Here is a 19,234-nt window from a genome sequence, read left to right as displayed (position 1 = left end):
TGTCTTCACTGTGTTCCATGGCGTATCTAAGGCCTTGGAAATTCTTTTGTACCCGTCTCCTGACTGATACCTTTTAACAATGAGATCCCTCTGATGCTTTGGAAGCTCTCTGCAGACCATGGCTTTTGCTGTAGGATGTCACTAAGAAAATGCCAGGAAAGACCTACTGGAACAGCTGAACTTTATTTGGGGTTAATTAGAGGCACTTTAAATAAGGCAGGTGTGTACTTACTTCTATTTAACATGAGTTTGAATGTGATTGCTTAATTCTGAACCCAGCTACATCCCAAGTTATACGAGGGTGTGCACACTTATGCAGCCACATTATTTAACTTTTTTATTTTTACTTCCATCCACCTAAAAGATTTCAGTTTGTTGTTCAATTCAGTTGTACAGACACCTGACATTTTACCAGGGGTGTGTAGACTTTTTATATCACTGTATGTGAACAGGCGCAATAGAAAGCAATGTTCTTTCACATGTCATGCAAATTGGACGAGGTTCAAAACATGTGTAAACCTAGGCTAATACTAATCACATGGTCAACAAAGGAAACAACCAGTCTGCACACCTGAAGTTATCTTTCTGAAGATTTCTATAATTGAAAATTGGTCACTGCATGTTACAGACTTCTGTTGTGGAATTACACTTTGCCTCTTTTTGTGGGTTTAGCAATTCTAGAAAACATCATTGTAGCACACTGTCACAGTGGGCTACAAACGTGCTAATCAGACGGTTCAAAGGAAAAATGGTACTAGGACAAGCACTTTTGCTGCTGCTTTTGAGAAGCACTGAGAATAAAAATATTGGGAAAATACTTTCAAAAAATCTTTGTGTTAAATAGCAGGTCACTTTGCACTGTAAAAAGCTACCTAGCACAACACATAATACACTCTTTAGAATTTGAATGTGCCTCCACATGACAAATGTTAGTGCAGGAGACAGATTCATGTACACGTTGTAGCCAGGAAAATGGAGAGGAGGTGGGACTTTACATGAGGCAAATGACAGGCAATAAATGAAAAAAATCATATTTATTGACAATGATTGTAGTTAATATTTGCTCCATGAGGTAATGAAAATCAAGATTAATATGATATAATATATCCAGTTAATAAAAACATGAATGCACCACATATTGCTCTACGCATTTCGTGGTCACAGCCACTTCCTCAGGAGTGGATGCTTCATGGTATCTGGAAACAGAAACCACGAAACGCGTAGAGAAATATGTGATGCATTCATGTTTTTATTATCTGGATATATTATATCATATTAATCTGGATGTTCATTACCTCATGGAGCAAATATTAACTTGATTAGATTGGCCGTTTTATGTGCTGTCTCCAATTCTGTGAATGCATATCCATGTGCAGTTTATTTATACTATGTACATGTAAATATATGAGATGTTTTTTACAGCCATATTGCAATGTATCATGTTTACAATCATGGTCAATAAATATGAATTTTTTTCATTTATTGCCTGTCATTTGCCTCATGTAAAGTCCCACCTCCTCTCAATTCTCCTGAACCAGGGATGGAGGCATACTATCATGCTTCATTTAAAGTCCCAAAAAATTCTCCTTATACTGTTGTAGCCAGGTACATGAATCTTGGGCATGTGGAGGCACACTGAGGTCAAAGTGTCCATATGACACTTCACCCCTAGTGTAACTGCACATCCCCCCCCCCCACATCTACACCTGTCACACACATTTTACTTTAGAGTGCTCTAGATTGGAAATCAAGGAGGTGATCAGTTCAGTTCCTATGCTTATTGCTTGCTTACTTATTGACATCAGGCAGTTTTGGCAGCACAAGCTGTCAATCAGATGTCCTGCATGCATGCTTGCTAACAATGGACAAAGTGACAGGAGGAGAAAGCAAGGGAGTAACATTGGTCAGTCTGTTGCTTCTCCTTCACTGTTCAGTCATAGGCTGGGACCAGCAAGGTTACCTAGATCTGCTGCTGCTTAAATATGATACTTACCTGCTCTGTGCAATGGTTTTGCACAGAGCAGCACCGATCCTCCTCTTCTTGGGTCCCCTGTAGGCACTCTTGGCTGCTTCTATTCTCTGTATGCCACCATAGGAAGCCGCTCAGGTAAGTATTTGGGGAAGAGGGCTGGCGGAGAGCTGAACATGAAAGTTTGTTTGACCTCAATGCAGATAATGCACTAAGGTAAAATAAACTTTAGCCTTTTCAGCCACTTTAAGTATTCTTTAAATTTTATATTACTGTTAGAATATTTTGTCCTACTTCCTGTTCTTACGATGCTCATGCAAGTGAGAGTGCAGTCATCACCAAGACAGGAAGGCACAAACTGCAATAAATTAATTTTAGAAATTCTAACATTTCCTCACTAACAATTTGTCCACACCCCTGTTGGATAGATTTTCTATCCCTTAGGGTCCTTTCACGCGAGCGGTCGGCTTTGCTCAGCGGAGGATCGATCCGCTGATCCCCACTGAGCAGGCAGATGACAGGTCCGTCTGGGCTCACTGTGCTGAGACGGACCTGTCAGAGTCCCGCACTCCTCTATCGGATGAAAACGGATCTCCTGTCAGTTTTCATCCAATTCCATCCACCAGACGGATGGAAAATAGGGTCACCATCCTTCTGGATTTCACAGACAGGAACGGATTGGATAGCAGCGGGTGTCAGCAGACATGTCACCACTGACATCCACCTCTCCATTGGAGTGAAAGAAGGCTCCAATTAGGTCCGCCTGAAAAACTGACAGGCGGACCTGATCAGAAAGCCCGTGTGAAAAAGGCCTTTAGGGTTAATTCACACTGCTGTGCTGTGCGGTCTGGCCAGATCAGCGCAGTGCTAATGCACCGGTCTTGACGCATCACACTGTTTTTTTAAATAAGCTTTACTGAAATGTCACACAGACATTTCATAAAGTTCAACTGGCTGCCAGGTGGTGTAAGGCAGTAGATTGCCTTGCACTGCACTGTACTGAAAAAAGTACTGCACACAGCCCTTTTTTTCATTGCACTCCACCCACACTTCATTACAACACAGTGGTGTGAGTCAGGCACATTAGGAGGCAAGGCATTTTGCCTTGTCATGCAATGCGACTGTGCTCAAATAGCCACCCAACACAGTCCTACCGCATCAAGTGTGAATTTTCCTCTTCTGTATGCATACAAAAACAGACAGTAAGTTTGGGTTGGGCTTGGGCTTTAACTGCAACAAAGAAAGGTCAAGTCCCTTGGCTGGCTTTGCTGTGTGGCAGTGCTGTGTAAATTTTAGGACTGGATAGACAGAAATACAAATCTTTTGTATTTCATCTGTGTATTTAGCTATTTGTTTGGAGTTCAGCTGTAAATGGAAACTTTGCTGGTGTTCTTTTTCGCTCTTTATTAAACTATGTCCATTATAAAACTATTTCCTTTGTATTGACAGACTATAAGAATTATGACCATTGTTCACCATGTAAATCAGGAAAAGTTAAAGCACCCTTTATCATAAAACATTCAAGTGAGCACCTGCAAATGGCTATTGAACTAGAGTAGTCTGAAAATGGGGAGCATTTTACCATCTGCTCACCATGCATAATGAAGCCTGATAAGGAGAAGTAGAGAAGGACTGGCACTTAGAGGCTTTCTGGCCTCTAATGGGGATTGCTAGTGGATTGCTAAAACGCATTTCCCTCTTTTAGAGCTACATTTTCTATTTCTCACCATTAGACAGCTCTCTTTATTGTGGAGCCCATTACACCTTCCTGATTACTGCATATCTACCAAGAACAGCATCAGCATGGAACTTTCCTAAAATAATGTAATCAAATACAACTTCCAAAATGTGCTCTTGAGATCACTGCTATTTGTGGGAAATTGAAGTCATTTTCATTACAGAAATAGACAACATAGAAAAGGATTTCAATGAGTGGCTAACAAATGAAGATAATGTAAGCTGAAGAGGTTTCACATCTACATTTATTACAATGCTGACATTGAAACAAAACAACAATAAGATTAAACTTCATACTAACTCTGAAAATGCTGGTCACAAAACATGCATCTTTGCAGATAGAAAAGAGATATTAAAGGGCCTTTTATTATAAAATTATAAACCTGTATATCTGATATAAATAGATACTTAATCCAAGAAATAATATACGCTTCAAGGACAAAGGAGGTACTTTTACACAAATCTTAAAAAAACAAATTGTCTTTTATAGATTGTGAAAATGAAATACAGTAAATATATGTGCATTCTGACAAAAATAGTACAAAATATCTGAACAATAATGCAATAACACAAGGATAACGACCTCAAAGAGGACAGAACAGGCAATACATCAATATGAATGATAAAACGCTAAGATGGTAAAAGGTCGGAATACCAGCTCAGCAAAGCTGGCCCCCCTACAATCAGCACAAATAAAAACTCAAGTGTGTTTCTTTAGTGCTACGTTTGTGCTGTTTTGTGCCGTAAAAATTTACATTTGTGCTGCTTTTATTTTTAAGATATTAGCAATTGTTTTTTCCAGACTATGACATCACCTAGCCCCCCTACAACGCCCAAATGACACAAAACTGGTCTCGTTGGTTAGTGCTACGTTTGTGCTGTTTTGTGCTGCTAAAAATTCCGTTCTATCTTTTATCGTTTTTGCGTTATTAATGATTTATTAAAGGTCACCAAAGGTCAGTCAGCCCCCCTACAATGCCCAAATGACGCAAAACTGGTCTCGTTGGTTAGTGCTACGTTTGTGCTGTTTTGTGCTGCTAAAAATTCCGTTCTATCTTTTATCGTTTTTGCGTTATTAATGATTTATTAAAGGTCACCAAAGGTCAGTCAGCCCCCCTACAATGCCCAAATGACGCAAAACTGGTCTCGTTGGTTAGTGCTACGTTTGTGCTGATTTGTGCTGCTAACATTTCCGTTCTATCTTTTATCGTTTTTGCGTTATTAATGATTTATTAAAGGTCACCAAAGGTCAGTCAGCCCCCCTACAAGGCCCAAATGACACGAAACTGGTCTCGTTGGTTAGTGCTACGTTTGTGCTGGTTTGTGCTGCTAAAATTTTTATTTGTGCTGTTATGGTTTTTAAGTTATAACAGTTTTTTTTTTTTTTCAAACCCCACTCACTTTGCCCACCCTACAATCAGCACAAATAAAAACTCAAGTGTGTTTCTTTAGTGCTACATTTGTGCTGTTTTGTGCTGCTAAAATTTCCGTTCTGTTATCGTTTTTGCATTATTAATGATTTATTAAAGGTCACCAAAAGTCAGTCAGCCCCCCTACAACACCCAAATGACACAAAACTGGTCTCGTTGGTTAGTGCTACGTTTGTGCTGTTTTGTGCTGCTAAAAATTCTGTTCTATCTTTTATCGTTTTTGCGTTATTAATGATTTATTAAAGTTTACCAAAGGTCAGTCAGCCCCCCTACAACGCCCAAATGACACAAAACTGGTCTCGTTGGTTAGTGCTACGTTTGTGCTGTTTTGTGCTGCTAACATTTCCGTTCTATCTATTATCGTTTTTGCGTTATTAATGATTTATTAAAGGTCACCAAAGGTCACTCAGCCCCCCTATAATGCCCAAATGACACAAAACTGGTCTCATTGGTTAGTGCTACGTTTGTGCTGTTTTGTGCTGCTAAAAATTCCGTTCTATCTTTTATAATTTTCGTGTTATTAATGATTTATTAACGGTCACCAAAGATCAGCCAGCCCCCCAACAATGCCCAAATGACACAAAACTGGTCTCGTTGGTTAGTGCTACGTTTGTGCTGGTTTGTGCTGCTAAAATTTTTATTTGTGCTGTTATGGTTTTTAAGTTATAACAGTTTTTTTTTTCAAACCCCACTCACTTTGCCCACCCTACAATCAGCACAAATAAAAACTCAAGTGTGTTTCTTTAGTGCTACATTTGTGCTGTTTTGTGCTGCTAAAATTTCTGTCCTACCTTTTATCGTTTTTGCGTTATTAATGATTTATTAAAGGTCACCAAAGGTCACTCAGCCCCCCTACTACACCCAAATGACACAAAACTGGTCTCATTGGTTAGTGCCTCATTTGTGCTGGTTTGTGCTGCTAAAATTTTTATTTGTGCTGTTATGGTATTTTAGTTATAACAGCTTGTTTTTATATTTGTGCTTTTTTGTGTCATAATAATAAAAATTCGTGCTGCTTTTATTTTTAAGATAATAGCAATTTGTTTTTTCCAGATGATGACATCACCCCGCTCTCCTGTCACATACCTGGTTAGTGAGCTCCTGGTTAGAAAGCAGCCATGGGAGCACAGTGAGGTATGAGTGTCTGTGATCAGTCCAGTAGACTGCGTGGTGGCAGCAGTCAGCAGGTGGATGTGGCGGCAGAACCAGCTGGTGGCAGATGAGCTGGCACTGAGCTTGGCTGGTGGCAGACTGTGGGTAAGCAGCTGGAAGCAGGAGACAGATGAGACCTTGCTGGGCTGAAGAGCTGTAGCAGGCTGGATGAGCAGGATGCAGGGTCAGATGAGCCGGATCCATAATGGTCAGGCAGGTCAGGCATAGACGGCACACAACACGGGTCACAAACCAAGTCAGCAACAGGAAGTAGATCAGGCAAGAAGAGAAGGCAGAAGCAGAATCCAGAGACAAGCCAAGGTCAGGGCAGGTAGCAGTCAAACGGAAGTCAGGAGCAAGCTGGGTTAGGATCAGAGGTCAAACACAGGAATCAGGAATGAACACACAGAAGCGGCACACCAAATTGCAGCCTGTTTAAATAGTCTGTCTGGTGCCAGCATTGGTGACAGGCTCACGCTCATCTGCCCAGCCAGTTGCCAGTCTGCGCATGCGCATATGTATGTACAGGGAGACATCATTTGTGCTATGCGAAAGCCTTCCCTGACACTCCCTACAGCAGCCAAACAAAATGAAAAAGGGCTGGTTGGTTAGTGCCACGTTTGTGTTGATTTGTGCCTATTTACTTTCCATTCTGTGACGGCGTCTCTTCGTCTGACGGCTCTTAAATAACTGGGTGGCCCCGCCCCCTCTGACGCACGGGACATGACGGGACTTCCCTGTGGCATTCCCCATGACGTCACAGGGAAGTCCCGTCAAGTCACTGTGCGTCAGAGGGGGGCGGGGTCACCGGGTGGCCCCGCCCCCCATTATTTAAGAGCCGTCAGACGAAGAGACGCCGTCACACAGCGGGAGCCTCCCTTCATGACAGCATGGGTGCGGAGCGGCCCGGAGAAGAAAATGAAGAAGAGAAGAAGAGAAGAAGGAAGAAGAGAAGAGGATGAAGAAGAAGATGAAGAGAAGAGCGGGAGCCTCCCCTCATGCCATGGGTGCGGAGCGGCCCGAGGAGAAGAAGATAGAAGACGCCGCAGAGGAGATGCTGGACGAGAACGCTGGAGGAAGAACCAGAAGAGCCAGAAGAACCAGAAGAGCCAGAAGAACCAGAAGAAGATGGAGGAAGAAAGAAGAAGCATTTAAATAAAGGAATTGTCAAAAACTGTCTCTTGTCATTTTTAACATTTTTGACAGTTTTTTAGTGAAATGGCAGGGGTAAGTACCCCCTTACCATTTCACACAGGGGGGGGCTGGGATCTGGGGGTCCCCTTGTTAAAGGGGGATTCCAGATTCCGATAAGCCCCCCGCCTGCAGACCCCCACAACCACCGGCCAGGGTTGTGGGGATGAGGCCCTTGTCCTCATCAACATGGGGACAAGGTGTTTTGGGGGGCTACCCCAAAGCACCCTCCCAATGTTGAGGGCATGTGGCCCGGTACGGTTCAGGAGGGGGGGTGCACTCTCGTCCCCCCCTCTTTTCCTGCGGCCTTTGTTTTTGTTTTTTTTTTGGCGCGGGGTTCCCCTTAAAATCCATACCAGACCTGAATGGTCTGGTATGGAATTTAGGGGGAACCCCACGTCATTTTTTTTTTTAAATTTTGGCCGGAGTTCCCCTTAATATCCATACCAGACCTAAAGGGCCTGGTATGGAATTTAGGGGGACTCCCACGTCATTTTTTTTTTTTAATTTTGGTTCGGGATTTCCCTGTGGGGAATTCCCATGCCGTTTTTATCAATGAACTTCTATGTGTATTGTCGGCAATGCAATAGCCGCGGGTAGTTTTAAATGGCTTTTTTTCCTTTGAAACGTAATTTTGCTGTCAGACTGTTCTAAACACAGGAAACATGCGCCCCTTTACAGGCATACTATAGACACCCCCCAGGTACGAAATTTAAAGGGATATTACACTTTTATTGTTTGACTTTAAGCATTATTAAAATCACTGCTCCTGAAAAAACGCCGTTTTTAAAACTTTTTTTTGCATTGATCCATGTCCCCTGGGGCAGGACCCGGGTCCCCAAACACTTTTTATGACAATAACTTGCATATAAGCCTTTAAGATTAGCACTTTTGATTATTCATGTTCGTGTCCCATAGACTTTAACGGTGTTCGCGTGTTCGAGCGAACTTTTTTCCTGTTCGCATGTTCTGGTGCGAACCGAACAGGGGGGTGTTCGGCTCATCCCTACTCCTGACCTCCGTTTGACTGCTACCAGCCCTGACCTTGGCTTGTCTCTGGATTCTGCTTCTGCCTTCTCTTCTTGCCTGATCTACCTCCTGTTGCTGACTTGGTTTGTGACCCGACTATCCTGTTGTGTGCCGTCTATGCCTGATCTGCCTGGCCATTATGGACCCGGCTCATCTGACCCTGCATCCTGCTCATCCAGCCTGCTACAGCTCTTCAGCCCAGCAAGGTCTCATCTGTCTCCTGCTTCCAGCTGCTTACCCACAGTCTGCCACCAGCCAAGCTCAGTGCCAGCTCATCTGCCACCAGCTGGTTCTTCCGCCACATCCACCTGCTGACTGCTGCCACCACGCAGTCTACTGGACTGATCACAGGCACTCATACCTCACTGTGCTCCCATGGCTGCTTTCTAACCAGGAGCTCACTAACCAGGTACGTGACAGGAGAGCAGGGTGATGTCATCATCTGGAAAAAAACAAATTGCTATTATCTTAAAAAAAAGGCAGCACAAATTTTTATTATGACACAAAAAAGCACAAATATAAAAACAAGCTGTTATAACTAAAAAACCATAACAGCACAAATAAAAATTTTAGCAGCACAAACCAGCACAAATGAGGCACTAACCAACGAGACCAGTTTTGTGTCATTTGGGTGTAGTAGGGGGGCTGAGTGACCTTTGGTGACCTTTAATAAATCATTAATAACGCAAAAACGATAAAAGGTAAGACAGAAATTTTAGCAGCACAAAACAGCACAAATGTAGCACTAAAGAAACACACTTGAGTTTTTATTTGTGCTGATTGTAGGGTGGGCAAAGTGAGTGGGGTTTGAAAAAAAAAACTGTTATAACTTAAAAACCATAACAGCACAAATAAAAATTTTAGCAGCACAAACCAGCACAAACGTAGCACTAACCAACGAGACCAGTTTCGTGTCATTTGGGCATTGTTGGGGGGCTGACTGACCTTTGGTGACCCTTAATAAATCATTAATAACGCAAAAACGATAACAGGTAGAACGGAAATTTTAGCAGCACAAAACAGCACAAATGTAGCACTAAAGAAACACACTTGAGTTTTTATTTGTGCTGATTGTAGGGTGGGCAAAGTGAGTGGGGTTTGAAAAAAAAAAAAAAAACTGTTATAACTTAAAAACCATAACAGCACAAATAAAAATTTTAGCAGCACAAACCAGCACAAACGTAGCACTAACCAACGAGACCAGTTTCGTGTCATTTGGGCGTTGTAGGGGGGCTGACTGACCTTTGGTGACCTTTAATAAATCATTAATAACGCAAAAACGATAAAAGATAGAACGGAAATGTTAGCAGCACAAAACAGCACAAACGTAGCACTAACCAACGAGACCAGTTTTGCGTCATTTGGGCATTGTAGGGGGGCTGACTGACCTTTAATAAATCATTAATAACGCAAAAACGATAAAAGATAGAACGGAATTTTTAGCAGCATAAAACAGCACAAACGTAGCACTAACCAACGAGACCAGTTTTGTGTCATTTGGGTGTTGTAGGGGGGCTAGGTGATATCACGGTCTGGAAAAAACAATTGCTAATATCTTAAAAATAAAAGCAGCACAAATGTAAATTTTTACGGCACAAAACAGCACAAACGTAGCACTAAAGAAACACACTTGAGTTTTTATTTGTGCTGATTGTAGGGGGGCCAGCTTCGCTGAGCTCGGAATACCTAGTCAAATATGTTGAAAGTAAATTCTTCACTCCAGACAGAAGCAAAAAATACAATCATTTGATCTTCTTGAATAAAAAGGGGAAAAAATTGTTTAGGAAGTTCATTTTACTACATGATTGATTGCAAATTTCAAGAAAATTGTCAGAGATTGCACAGATTATAAAATATGTGGCCCGATTAGCTGTTTGTAAATCCAAATAAGATGTGTGGGCAGCCTCAGCCTTCAGCCATACTGTATACAGCTGTTGTTTGGTCAAATAAATCAAATCTAAATGGTGGCTAAAAAAAAAAAAAAAAAAATTGAGAAAGGAATTGTTAAAAAGAAGCACATAATCCTTAATCCTTAGTGTGTTTTAAAGGATAACAGAATCTCAACAAATGGCACCGCACTGCACTATAACACTGACCTGAACAGACCTATGAAAATGTAACAACTACATCAAGGAATTGGGAAATTCTCATGCTGGTTTAATCATTACCACCTGTTGACTGGGGTAACACCACCAAGCGTTAGATAAATTGCAATTTTTGAGGGAACTGGTATATGAAAATACCTGGTGTCCAGCAGCACAAGGTTTTGGGGTACGCCTAATAAAACATCCACTTAATACTGGTAGGCATATAAACTTATTTTAACAGGAGGAAAATTAAGTTTAATAGGGTGATAGGGTGTTACAATATCTTTTATGGTAACTCCTTTTCTATTGCTTTCTGAACTTAAATTAAACTCCAGCTCCAAAAACTTTCATTTAATTACTGTATATTGCTGAACAACCACAAAGGATATCAATTTACATTGAAAGCACCAAGTAGTGGGTAGCAGGCCCACCCACTACACACTACAGGAGGGGGCGGAGACAAGACCAGTCATCCTGTAAAAGGAGAGAGTGCAGCAATGACCAGTCTTTTTTACAGGAAGCTCCTGCACAGGGGAAAAGCTTCAATTTGGATTACTGCACAGATGTAGAAGAAATACACAAAACACACCAAGATTCAAGTAAGAATTCATCAATCTTGTATTTAATGAATATTTGCTTTTCCTGGAGATCAGCTTTAAAAATTTGCTCCAGCAGCAGCTAGTAGTGAGCACAACATGACCAAAAGCTGGTGGAAGCAAGGAATATTATTATTATACAGGATTTATATAGCGCCAACCATTTGCAAAGCGCTTTACAATATAGAGGAACGACAGTACAATTTCAATACAGTTCAATACAGTAGAAATGGAGCTTACAGTCTAAAGAGCGGGGGAGGTGGTACTAAAGGTAATAGTTGCAGGGATAATCTGATGGAGGTGTTCTTAGGTGGAGGGGGCTTCCCTGAATAAGTGAGTTTTCAGCAATAGAATACTTCAAAGCTCTTCATCTTGGATTCCTTGCATTGGTCCTAGGCTCACAGTTGAGACAGATAAGCTTGAGGACCAAAAACCACACTGTTCATTAAACAGACCCTGAGCCTAGGTTCACACTGACAGCGGGATTGAAATTGTGCGAGTACAGCTGAACTTTCACGATTTCATACCCGCATGTCAGTCCGACTTCAGGAGCAATTTCAGAGACATCAGTGCGTGTCTCGCATCAGAAGTCTCCAAAAGTAGTACAGAAATGACTTTTGTAACTCGGTGCTGCGCCGCAAATGCGGCATCATGCCGATTCATGAACCTAGGCTCACAAATCAATGTGAACCTAGGCTGAAAAACCTAGGCTGAAAAACACTGTTCTCCCATACCCATATCCTATGCAAGCATGCATATGTGAAATACTAACACAGCTGGATCTGATGCTTAAAATAGAAGACCACCTGATTTTTTTTTTCTGTCCAATAGCATTTCTTTGACAGAAATAGTACAGGGGGTCCACCCCTAAACGCATATCAGTTTTGCAAGTACTGAACACAACGCAAAAAGACTGTTGACCTTTTAAGGGAAGTTGTCCCAGAGCTTAGTGAATCAAGTGAAGCTTTGCTGACTTCCATCATCCAATCATTTGACAGCAATTTTTTTTATGTTCCTTGCATGTGATTTGGTATTCTTTGCAAAGTGAAACTTCACCACATTTATTAGGCACTTGGGCAAGTTCCCTTGCACAGTGCAACTTTCTATGCAGAGTGAACAGTCTATTTGCTTAGAAGGAGAAGCAGGGCCACACTATAATTTTACATGAAGCTAATATTTTAGTTAAACATTAATCTCTATAATTTCTGCATATGTTTTTTTTATATCCCTTAATTAGTTTACATAGTCAAGGCTTGCGACGGGTTTACTTTGAAAAACTAGCAATTGTCTTGATTGTCATATCACCTATAGCTATGTAGACATAAACACTGAACAGAACAGAATGCAAAGTGAAGCACTGCCTGACATTGGCATTTGAGGCTTTTGCAAGCAAAATGACCCTCGCTAGGGAACAGAAGGAATAAAAGAGGAATGCAGTGTCAAATGTAGACAAAAACTATGGTCAGTGTTCATTTTAATATAGCAAAGCACAAGGTGAAGTTTATGCCTCATAAACATTGTGTGTATTGAGGCATTTTGTTCGGTACATTTTTCAGATACCAGGCAGTACCCAGTTCGTGCTAGGAATATGAACACTCCTTTGTGGCCACTAGGTATGAAGCCTCAGAAAAAACATCAATGACAAGAAATGAGTCTAGTAGGTGTTAATGAAAAGTCCTTAAAGGGACTTGTAAACAGAAACAAAATATATAATTTATATATCAGAGATATTAAACTTCTACAAATACATAAACTGGTTAAGGATTTTGTCAAGCATCAAGAATAGAAAGATAAAAATGAAAAGAGGCAATGCAAAGACGGTAACGAGAGTATTCTACAGCAACCAATTGGATGTCATCTTAAACTAATACAGTTATTGGTAAACTAAGATCTGAACCGTTGTTTGGATTTACTACACTTTGTTCATTGACATTGCACTGTTTTAGTTAATGGTTTCTATATTGATTTGGCTTTATTAAGGTGCCCCTTTACTAAAAATGCTGCTAGATAGTACAAAAAACCTATGTGTGTGCGTAGGCAGTGTTTTTAATTATATACTTATATTTCTCCATTTGGCACCCACTTCGAGTCAGATCCCTGAGAATGTAGAGTAGCCAAAATCTTGCAAAAAGACGATCCTGCACAATCCTGCACTCAGTATCCCCAAATATACTATGGAAGTCAGAGAAAGGTGAATATATATTTTAGTAATTTTTCCCCTCACAATGCTCTTATGCAATGGGTTGGGGGCCACATTGAATAAGCGGACCTTGCCTCAAGTGCAAGATTTGCTTTAAAGCTGAACTCTGGGATAAGCAAATATTGTCTAAATACAAAGGGAAAGTGAATTCTTACTTTAATCTTGGTACTTACTTTTTGTATTTCTTCCAAAATCCAGAGTGAAACTTTGCCTCTGTGAGGGCTTCCTGTAATAAAGATCGGTTACTGCTGCTTCCTCTCATCTTGCGGGGTGACTGGTCTTGTCTCTGCGCCTTCTGTAGTTTTCTACAGGCAAACTGTAGTGGGTGGGCCCGCTGGATCCCTCCCTTAGCTCTGCGCTCTGCACAGGCTATGTGCAGCACAGTGATAACCCAGATAGCAAGCAATTGTGCTGCAAGTTTGAAAATGACTTGCTAAGCTATTGCTAGACTTGCCAGGCTTCACAAGTTTGTTGGAGCAAGTCCGCATTGCATGACTCCAGATCAACTTTCTTTGTAAACATTCTGCAAGTCAGCTGCAAGTTCTGGTTCAGATATGTTGTGCAATAGTCATCCCACCACAGGGGTCACTGTGGTTGAATTTGTATGTTGTAGACTTACAGAGCTCTTGCTGTAGACTCACCACTGCAACTTTGCTCTTGCTAGAGATTTGCCAAGCACATTTGCTACAAATTGGAAAAGTGTCAACTAGAACTTGTTCTTCAAGTGCTCTGCAAGGGAAAAATTTGCAAAATTTGAAAATGTACAGCAAGTTAACAAGAGTTACAATTCAACACTGCCACAAATTTGTGGCACGTTATCCTTGCTATCTGGGAATGTCACAGCTACTTTTTCAAAGTAATATCTGGGTTTGCAAAGGTATTTGGTGCCCACAAATTAGACTTATATTCTTTGAGGCTATTGGAGAATATATTTCAATGATTTTTTGTGCTCATAGTTCAGCTTTAAAGTTCCTAGTTTGTAAATAACATTATCCTACAGCATGTTAATACATGGGATCGTAGTCAGAACTTCTTAATGTTGCTAAATTGAAGGCTGAAGGCCAAGCGTCAATCGGGAATGTAGGTGGGCCCGAAGTCGAAGATGACGTTAAATGTAAATGAAAATATAACTGCTGTGCTTAGTAAAACCAGTACTGTACACATATGAGAAAATAATTTAATCTAAAAGAAAATACAATACAGCATAGCACATAGTGTCCTGATAGCAAGAAAAATACAGACTTTACTCTGTTAGAGCTATTGCCTTTTGAATTCTACTTAACTTTATGAACTTCATTAAGAATAGGATTTATTGGTATATTTCACTGTGGAAGCCGAGCCTAATCTTGTTATAAAAACTATCTTCCCTGGTTACAATAAGATAGACTAATGAAACCATCAGACCTAATAGCTGCATTTGGCACTGCTAAGTTCTCATCATACTGACAGATACAGGAATTAAAGGAAATGTCAGCAAGTACAAGTCACAGCAAACATCACTTGCTTAATGGCTAGTCATTGATTTCCCGAAAAACTATAGCTTATAGTGATAGTCTTCACTATGTTAGTCTGTGAACAGAGGAAAATGTTTTTTCAATAATATAGAATCCCTTATGGTGAGTTTAGTGGTGATAAGTCCAATGAAAATGAAAACATACAGCGAACAATTCTATACAATGACTTGTATAAGATGGTCTTTGCAAGTTACATCTTTAATGGCATAGGTATCAGGATATTTATTTGGAGTGCTATATGCATATATATTTTATATATTTTATATTTTACACATATTTGCCCTTGGTATGTGGTCTTCCCCAATAGTGGGTACTATATGGGGAGTGGATTCATCTATAGAGTTTTTTTTAAATCTGGAATACAGTTCTAAGTAATGGAGAGCATATGGGTAGTGTATTTCTATCCACTTTTTAGTTATAGATGGAGACAGCAACTTTAGTATCACTTTGAGTTGTGCTCTGGAGTAGTTTCTCAGATACTTACAATTACCCTTTAATTACGAATGTCTCATGATAAGGATCCCTTTACCTTCAATAATTTCTTAACTCCTAACATTCACATTTTAGATATGAGCATATATTGTTTTACCAGGCAATATCCGGATTGCAACAGATATTTGTCTTCTATGTGTTAGTTTTGCTATTTACCACTAGGGGGAGCAATATATAGATTGGTATTAGTATTCTATTGTTATACTTAGACGTCTGGGATTTTTTTGCCTACGGTTGATTATTTAGTGACTTTTTCCCTCTTATCTTTTAACAAACCTATACATGTATGTTTCTATTAGTGTTTCTATGTTTATTAGCAAATAATCCTTTATGTACTGTTTCCTATGTGATTTACGGGTGAGCGGCGGTGCAGGGTATGTACTAGAAATGGGTATAGTTTGTACCTTTACTGCTCCTAGTTTATTGCTACCTTAGTGCCTTGCATTTGGCTACTTATCACCCTTTTATTCCATATTAGTTTGCTATTATAATGCAGCAGATCCTCTACGTTACAAGGAAGGGGTGGGTTCTGCACGGCCGCTTGCCTTAAAAGATGTGTGGAGTAGTAAGATGGCGCCGCCTCAGATGACGTCGATGATGAAACGCGTAAGGCGGAGCCACGTATACACGTCACTTCCGGGTACGATAGTCACTCGCTGAGCCTATGGAATGCAGCTGGAACACACGCTGTGTGGGAATACCACGGCTCTGAGACTATTCATTACCCTCATAGCTGTAGTTTTCTTGGGAAGTTTCTGACTTGTATGGAACTTTTGTTTTTATTTTTTATAATTTCTTTGATTGCTTTTAATCAATTTTAATTTTTAAATAAAACCTTTCCTAGTTTTTGAATACTACACTATGGGAGCCCATATCTTGTTTTTTGCATGAGAACTAACCACTGAAAATAATTTGTACTGGATACTGGAGGGTGACAATGAAAAGCTTGAAGGGATCCTGTCTAATTGACCAGCTGTTGGAAGAATCATCCTGACCTGAGCAGCAAGTCTACCCTACATGCAAGATACCCCTGCAGGGGGTGAGTGAAGCTGGTGAGTGGGGACCCAGGACGGGGAGCACAAAATTCACCTAGATATCTCTGCATTTACAAGCACTGGTCACTTTAGAGTTCCTTTTTGGAGATTTTTTTCTAATGACTTTGACATATATTTTTTTTTTCAGCACATATGAATTTTTTGGATTGTTCACTTTTTCTTAAGGTTATTGCACTTGCACTTTACACTTAAGCTTTTTGGACTTTATACTCAAGCTTTTGGACTGCTCTTTTTTATTTTCTGTTTATTGAACTTATGAGTACTCCACTTGCACTTTATACTTAAGTTTTAGTACTTAACACGTTTAATACGTTTAGTACTTAACACTATTAGGTTACTCCCTCAGATAGGGGAGATAGCACATATATTTTGGTACACGTATGAAGCACAGATGACACTTTAAGTATGGGAGTATAATTTTATCTATAGCACTTTATTATGGATATGGTATGTTAATAGGGAAGTTTTACACCTACACATATTATCTATACTAGTGGAGACACATTCTATGAAGAGCGATCTGGGCATTACTCTTTAGAATATAGGTAGCGCCACCAACCCCATTCTCATTTTTCTAACATACAGAGAACAATTCTATAACCTACATAAAAGCTAAATATGAATGCTTATTGCCATTAGTGAGAGTAAATCCTTTTTCCTTACTTAAATTATCATAATCTTTAATTTTATTCCTACCTTGGTCACTTGTCTTTTTCGTCATCACGCTCACAACCACCAAGTACTAAATAAAATGCCTAATCGAAAACAGAGTTTGTTTTGGCTTCTGGTTTTCCTTGCCTATCCTCTGTAGAAGACAGTCCAGTGTCAGTTCCTCTTGCAAAACATAGACTGTTACTGGAAATTGGAGGCTAGCACCATGGATTCAAGGAGATAAACTGGAATGCTTACTCCAAATCAATATGTACTACTCCGATTTATAGGGGTTAATTTACTAAAGGCAAATAGACTTGCTCCAGAACTTGGCAAATGAGATAAAGCTTCTCCTTACAAAAAAACCCCAATCACATGCAAGGGAAAAAAAACAGCATTTTTGCTTGCACATGATTGGATGATGGAAGTCTGGAGCAACTACACTTGCAGAGTGCAACTGCACTTTCAAAAGTGCACAATCTAATTGCCTTTAGTAAATCAACTCCATAGTCAGAGTCACCTACCTGCTGGGACTGCAAGCAGGACTGAGCCATACAATTCACAGTAGACTGCTGCTGAACTGCTCACCACTGATACTGTCATTACTTTCCCTTCCACCCCAACTTTCTGTATTTTGAGTGGTTAAGACACTTGAATTATCTGTTTTGTGCCCACAGATGTTATTCATCTTACTTGATAATATCTTGATGTTTAGGTATTGTTACGCCACAAAAGTGCACACTTTTTGGCCCAGATAAAATAATCCAACCACTGGGCATCACAAGAGTTTGGTCAACAAAAAATAGTTCCATCTAGATAATCACACAGATCAAAAGCCTGTCAAAATAGATTTGGTGTTTAGTATTCATATTTGTTATTTATAGGCACTCTATTACTCACACGATAAACATAGCATACAGCATATGTGTGTAGCGATACCCCCGAAAGAGCTGCTTAAGTTTGTTCGGTTTATTACTCTGCCTCTCAACGCTAATAACAGCCTCAGCCCCTCTGGCACACCTGGCAATAGTGTAAGTGCAATGACCAATGAGAAGCACACACGTTATGATAAAACACAGAAATTGTCTTTACTGCAATATTTCTGTAGAAGGATACAGTAACAATGTATAATCAAGTAATCAACTAGAGATCAATAACTGAGATTTAAGAGCAATATAGCTCTCAATCCTATATTCAAGCTGCTTTCAGGGGATTCCAAATCAGAGAATGTCCCCAAGAGCAGAGGCACGCTTTAATGGTAAATAAAGCACAATATGGCACTTCAAATTAGATTGGTTACCTCTACTCAGATTGGCTCTATGAGTCGAGGCAGGAGATGAGCAGAGGAATGACTCCCTTTGTGTCAGGCCTCTCTCTACTGTCCCCTGACACCACAGGCCCAACTTTACACACCTATTTAAGCCAACAAACAATGGATAAATTGTCCGACACACCCAATGTATATGCAGAGTCCTGCATATGTGTGTGCAGATCCATATGGCCCTAACAGCTTCAGTCCTTTTTGAAGCAAAGATAAGCTTTGGTGTCTTCAGCTAGCCACTTTCGTTGGTGCACTTTAACTCCTGGGTAGCAGTGCAAACAATATAACTGGCCCAAATTATCAAGTGAAACAGACAGGATTTTGTTCAACAAGGTAAGAGGACAATGGTGTCTGTATACAGTGTCCCAGAAATGGATAGCCTTATCCTTTATCCCCGTAGTCCTACAAGTGTCAGCAAGATGACTTCCAGCAACGATTTCTGTATACAGTGTTCAAATAAACCTTTCTGTAGTGCAGTGTCTCTGTTCCCTGCAGATGGGCAGAAATGCCCTCTCAACAAATCCTGTGCTCAGGGCCCAAGCGAATGTCCTGGAACAGGCAGGCTTTCATGGTGACCCGACCGGGCACCTCCCACTGGAACAGTTCACCGTTGGTGGAGATGCGCCTTAATATTGACCAGGGATCCCCCTTTCTCAGGCTGGACATCCCAACTGGTGGTGGAGGCCTGAATCGCACGGCGAGATCATCTGAGAGACAGCACCTCTCCCTCAGGTCTGGTCTCTTTACTCCCTCATGGCTGACTGCACTTTACCTCAGGACGCAAAATCTTTTACTTTCCTGTCAGCAAAG

The sequence above is a fragment of the Aquarana catesbeiana genome, linkage group LG01 (assembly GCF_042186555.1).
Source record: "Aquarana catesbeiana isolate 2022-GZ linkage group LG01, ASM4218655v1, whole genome shotgun sequence".
Classification (NCBI taxonomy): Eukaryota; Metazoa; Chordata; class Amphibia; order Anura; family Ranidae; genus Aquarana; species Aquarana catesbeiana.
Note: the sequence above shows the minus strand (reverse complement) of the source record.